The sequence below is a fragment of the Homarus americanus genome, unplaced genomic scaffold (assembly GCF_018991925.1).
Source record: "Homarus americanus isolate GMGI-L3 unplaced genomic scaffold, GMGI_Hamer_2.0 scaffold38023, whole genome shotgun sequence".
Lineage (NCBI taxonomy): Eukaryota > Metazoa > Arthropoda > Malacostraca > Decapoda > Nephropidae > Homarus > Homarus americanus.
In genome coordinates this window covers 1,133-7,500 of record NW_024729230.1, presented here as the reverse complement: position 1 = coordinate 7,500, position 6,368 = coordinate 1,133, and the positions used below count along the sequence as shown (strand labels likewise).

At 52.8% G+C, this 6,368-nt stretch overlaps 1 non-coding gene across 1 annotated transcript; it reads right to left on the bottom strand.

The window, feature by feature from the left end:
* Window positions 1-491: 491 nt before the first annotated feature.
* On the bottom strand, window positions 492-655 carry LOC121866356. The gene has a single exon (XR_006088965.1). It is a non-coding gene; the product is annotated as a 5.8S ribosomal RNA (ribosomal RNA).
* Window positions 656-6,368: the final 5,713 nt, after the last annotated feature.

Sequence of the window (6,368 nt, the reverse complement as noted above, 5' to 3'; positions counted from 1 at the left end):
CCAAGCATTCTCATCTCTCTGCCTGCACCACTACATGGTAGACTGCGGGCCCAGGCGCACTCATCAATTTAGGTTCCACTGCAATGCATGCCAAGCACTCTTTTCGAGGTGATAGACGAAATTCCGGCGGGGCTTACTTAAAAGATATCCGACCCGGTTTCGTTTCCTCTTCGTGGGATGGAGTGCCTCTTAGAACATGTGCAGCATCAGCCATGAGCGGCCGACGGCCATTCGTGTCTCTGTGGACAGCAGGCAAAAGAGCGCCGCCTCCAGTTATTTGCGAGGGCGACAACTGTCGCTTTGTTGTGGTTGAATGTGGGTGCGCCAAGTCCATGGACTTGCTAGTGATAGGCTTGCTTGTTTTTAAGGGCACGCCTCGCGCAAGGCGCGGGCGATTAAACCCCAAGGCGGAAGCTCAGTTCGGGTTACCCTCGTGTCGGGGAGACAGTCAGCAGGCACCGAACTCGCAGCAACCGATGGATGTATATTTCCGACCCTCGTAGAGGAGTGGCGGCGACAAGCTCATATGGCTGCCGCCGCCGCAATATGCGTTCAACTTGTCGATGTATCTGGTATTCTTGCGATTCACATACCGACACGCAGTTTGCTGCGGTCTTCATCGACCCACGAGCCGAGTGATCCCCCGTTAAGAGTTGTGTATTTGCCATTTGGTCTTTTTGCGACTAACCATCACAGGTCGAGTCTCAATGAAAGGGTTTGACAGACATAGCCCAAGTTTGTGGTTTGGGTTTGGCCGGACGGCTTGTTGTTGTTTTTTGACACTTGAATTTCACTCTTTTTGGGTCAAGAGGCTTATTCGCCGGTAGTAAGGAACGGACGGGCAGCCGTCCAAAGCCCCGTCCGTCCTCCTCCGGTCTTCGCGCTCTCGCCCGAGTGTGGTCCACCCACAGCGTGGTACCTATTTTTGGTGCGGGGGCCGGGATTGTCCTCTTTCCCTGCTGGAGTTGCCAGAGCATAGCCCGAGACCGCCCAAATCAGGAGAGTAGTAGTTTTAAGAGCGCCCCGTTCTCTTTCTCTCTGTTAATGATCCTTCCGCAGGTTCACCTACGGAAACCTTGTTACGACTTTTACTTCCTCTAAATGATCAAGTTTGGACATCTTTCCGTCAGCTCGAGGCGACGACCCCAGAAAACCCTCGCGGGCAACGGGGCTGACAATCCAAGAGCGCCAGTCCGAAGGCCTCACTAAATCATTCAATCGGTAGTAGCGACGGGCGGTGTGTACAAAGGGCAGGGACGTAGTCAGCGCAAGCTGATGACTTGCACTTACTGGGAATTCCTCGTTCATGGGAAACAATTGCAAGCCCCAATCCCTATCAAGAAAGGCTTTGAACGGGTTACCCGCTCCTCTCGGAGGGGGAAAACTCGTTGATCCCTTCCAGTGTAGCGCGCGTGCGGCCCAGAACATATGGGGCATCGCTGTTATTGCTCAATCTCGCGGCTAGAATTGCTGCTTATCCCTCTAAGAAGAAGTTGCGAACTGGACACCATTTTTCTGGAGATCCGTCGACTACTTAGTAGGCCAGAGTCTCGTTCTGTTATCGGAATTAACCAGACAAATCGCTCCACCAACTAAGAACGGCCATGCACCACCACCCACCGAATCGAGAAAGAGCTCTCAATCTGTCAATCCTTCCGGTGTCTGGGCCTGGTGAGGTTTCCCGTGTTGAGTCAAATTAAGCCGCAGGCTCCACTCCTGGTGGTGCCCTTCCGTCAATTCCTTTAAGTTTCAGCTTTGCAACCATACTTTCCCCGGAACCCAAAGACTTTGGTTTCCCGGAAGCCGCCCTGCCGGGTCATGTGGAATAACGCCGGCGGATCGTTAGCTGGCATCGTTTATGGTTAAACTCAGGGCGGCATCTGGATCGCCTTTCGAACCTCTAACTTTCGTTCTGATTAATGAAACATCCTTGGCAATGTTGCAGTTCGTCTTTGCGACGGTCCAAGCACTCTCACCTCTAGCGTCGCAATACGAATGCCCCCTGCCTGTTCCGATTTTTAGTCATTACCTCGTTCGAACCAACAAAATAGAACCGAGGTCCTATTCCATTATTCCATGCATCACCATTCGCCATTCAAATAGCCTGCTCTGAGCACTCTAATTTTTTCAAAGTAAACTTCGGCCACTCGGGACACTGACAAAGAGCATCCCGTGCGAGCCGGCGGGCGGTTGTTCGAGCGTGACAGGAACACCGGGCGGTGCACTGTCAGTCCGAACTGAGATCCAACTACGAGCTTTTTAACCGCAACAACTTTAATATACGCTATTGAGCTGGAATTACCGCGGCTGCTGGCACCAGACTTGCCCCCTCCAATGGTGGATACTCGTTAAAGGATTTAAAGTGTACTCATTCCGATTGCGAGGCCTCGGATGAGACTCGCATCGTTATTTTTCGTCACTACCTCCCCGTGCCGGGAGTGGGTAATTTGCGTGCCTGCTGCCTTTCTTAGATGTGGTAGCCGTTTCTCAGGCTCCCTCTCCAGAATCGAACCCTAATTCCCCGTTACCTGTTATAGCCATTGTAGGCGCATAACCTACAATCGAAAGCTGATAAGGCAGACACTTGAAAGAAGCGGCGCCGGTGCGGAGACCGTGCGCTCAGCCCGAAGTTATTCAGATTCACCACAGGTGGGTTACGGACCGGGGCCCGACCAGTTTTGAACTAATAAAAGCGCTCTTCCCTTGCGGTCAGAGACCAATTGCATGTATTAGCTCTAGAATTGCCACAGTTATCCAAGTAAGTGGGTTTACAGATCCAATGAAACATAGCTGATTTAATGAGCCATTCGCGGTTTCGCCTTAAATCGGCTTGTACTTACACATGCATGGCTTAATCTTTGAGACAAGCATATGACTACTGGCAGGATCAACCAGGTAGCTGCTGCTGTTGGCGGCGCCTATCACGGCGGCCAAAATAGTGAGATTGAGAGAGAGGCAGAAGACATTGGGCGAGGGACCGCACGTTGGCCTTAGAGAAATAGCAAACCAGATGATCAGATCTAACTGCACCTTCTCTTGCTATCCTCGGCGCCGGCAGCGCCACCGTGTGTGCCAATCTCCTCCCTTATCCGCTCCTCTTTGCCCCAGCTCCAGCGAGGCAGCCGACATTGGGCGAGGGACCGCACGTTGGCGAATCTCCTCCCTTATCCGCTCCTCTTCTCTTTGCCCCAGCGAGGCAGAAGACATTGGGCGAGGGACCGCACGTTGGCCTTAGAGAAATAGCAAACCAGATGATCAGATCAAACTGCACCTTCTCTCGCTATCCTCGGCGCCGGCAGCGCCACCGTGTGTGCCAATCTCCTCCCTTATCCTCTCCTCTTTGCCCCAGCGAGGCAGCCGACATTGGGCGAGGGACCGCACGTTGGCCTTAGAGAAATAGCAAACCAGATGATCAGATCAAACTGCACCTTCTCTTGCTATCCTCGGCGCCGGCAGCGCCACCGTGTGTGCCAATCTCCTCCCTTATCCGCTCCTCTCCTCTTTACCCAGCTCCAGCGAGGCAGCCGACATTGGGCGAGGGACCGCACGTTGGCCAATCTCCTCCCTTATCCGCTCCTCTTCTCTTCTCTTCTCTTTGCCCCAGCGAGGCATAAGACATTGGGCGAGGGACCGCACATTGGCCCATCTCCTCCTCTCTCTCTTTCTCTTACTGTTTGTGGGGACGTGTGCTCATGAGCGCCATCGTCGCCCAATATTGGTTAGGTTGTGTATTTCACGGGTGGGAACCGCCATCATCGTTGTTAGGTGATGGGGTAACCCAACGTGTGCTTTGACGAGTTTTGGCTGCTAAACTCTCTTTTTAGTATACTCGGCTCCCAGACTGCGCCCTGGTCGTGTTGAACCATGAGCGTTGTCTATGCACATTTAGGGTAGCCGTTTGCGCGTGGAATAGTGCAATGAATCTCGGTCAAGAGACGGTTGGGCGCTGCATTGAAGGCCGGCACAGACGCGAAGACGGGTGATCAGCCAACGCAAGTCCGCTAAGTTGGGCAGACAGCAAGGCGAAGGGGAGCCCCGTTCCGGACTGAAAGGCCGCAGCATATGCTGTGACGGAAACTAGTAGGGTGGCGACGTGTGCGCCGAGAGAGAGAGACGGAGTAAATAATGTCCAAACGGAAGAGAGACCTGGCAAGTGTAATTGATAGAGCGCGAGCCTACTCGCCATAAGCCCGCTCCACTGCCATTCCTCTGATCCAATGAGACTAAAATCTCTCTCTCCTTCTGCTCCAGCCATTGCAGGGCAGGGAAGCGACGGCAATTTTGGTTGTTGTTTTTGAATGCCGCGCTTTGCTTCGCAGAGGCGCCGAAGCGCTCCGCTGGGGGGCGGAAGATATTTCACACCGAATATGTGTGTGAAGGCACCCTCTCCCCTTAATATAGTGAAATAGTGCAATCCAGCATACAAGGTCGGACGATAGGACATTCACCGTACCGCACCTCGAGAGTGGATGTTGGGTAAGGTTAAAACCGGACTGTTCGCAGACAGCCGAATAACCCGGTTCCGGACTAATTGGTGGATGCAACATCATGATGATGCTGCTGCTGTCGCGGAAACCGCAGTGGCGACGTGAGAGAGTAATAATGTTCAATAGGGAGAGCGACCTGGCTAGTGTAATTGATAGATCGCGAGCCTACTCGCCATTAGCCCGCTCCACTGCCATTCCTCTGACCCAATGAGACTATTCTCTCTCTCGCTCTCCTTCTGCTCCAGCCATTGCAGGGCAGGGAGAGGAAATCGACGGCAATTTTGGTTGTTGTTTTTGAATGCCGCGTTTTGCTTCGCAGAGGCGCCGAAGCGCTCCGCTGGGGGGCGGAAGATATTTCACATCGAATATGTGTGTGAAGGCACCCTCTCCCCTTAATATAGTGAAATAGTGCAATCCAGCATACAAGAGCGGACGATAGGACAGTCACCGTACCGCACCTCGAGAGTGGAAGTTGTTTGATCGTTTGTTAGGCAAGGTTAAAACCTGACTGTTCGCGAACAGCCGAATAACCCGGTTCTGGACTTACAATAGACGCAACATCATGATGCTGCTGCTGTCGCGGAAAACTGCAGGGTGGCGTGCCGGTAGAGCGAAGAATGTTCAATTGGGAGACAGACCTGGCTAGTGGTACCACAGACGGTGCGCTCCACTGCCATTCCTCTGACCCCATGAGACTATTTTTCTTTCTCTCTCTTCTTCTGCTGTTGTTGCTGCTGCTCCAGCCATTGCAGGGCAGGAAGGAAAGCGACGCCCAAATCTCTTGCGGTTGTTGTTTTCGGACGCTTGAGCTGCAGAGGCGCTGAAGGCTCGCCAGTGAAATATATTCTGCCATCACCGGAATAGGTGTAGCACCTCTTCCCCAATATAGTGAAATAGTGCAATCCAGCATGCCAAAGAGCTGACGACAGACAGTCACCGTACCGCACCTCGAGAGTGGAAGTTGTTTGATCGTTTGTTAGGCAAGGTTAAAACCTGACTGTTCGCGAACAGCCGAATAACCCGGTTCCGGACTTACAATAGACGCAACATCATGATGCTGCTGCTGTCGCGGAAACCGTGGTGGCGACGTGCGCGCCGAGAGAGTAATAATGTTCAATTGGGAGACAGACCTGGCTAGTGAAATTCATAGATCGCGCTCCACTGCCATTCCTCTGACCCCATGAGACTATTTCCTCTCTCTCTCTTCTGCTGCTGCTGCTGCTCCAGCCATTACAGAGACAGGGAAGGAAAGCAGCAACAACTGGTTGTTGTTTTTAATGCAGCGCTTTGCCATGAAGTATGACGTATCCGCTGGGGGGCGGAAGATATTCCACACCGAATAGGTGTGTGAAAACCTTAATATAGTGAAATAGTGCAATCCAGCATACAAGAGCGGACGATAGGACAGTCACCGTACCGCACCTCGAGAGTGGAAGTTGTTTGATCGTTTGTTAGGCAAGGTTAAAACCCGACTGTTCGCGAACAGCCGAATAACCCAGTTCCGGACTTACAATAGACGCAACATCATGATGCTGCTGCTGTCGCGGAAACCGTGGTGGCGACGTGTGCGCCGAGAGAGTAATAATGTTCAATTGGGAGACAGACCTGGCTAGTGGGGGTCGCCGTCGCTCCTGCCATTCCTCTGACCCCGTGAGATACACTACTCTCTCTTCTTCTGCTGCTGCTGCTCCAGCCGATTGCAGGGCAGGGAAGGAGAGCGGCGGCAACTTTGGTTTGTTGTTTTTGAATGCAGCGCTTTAGCCATGAAGCGCCGAAAGCGCTCGCTGAGGCGGAAAGATATTCCACGCCCCAGGAATAGGTGTGAAAACCATAATATGGTGAAATAGTGCAATCCAGCATAAGAGAGCGGACGATGGGACG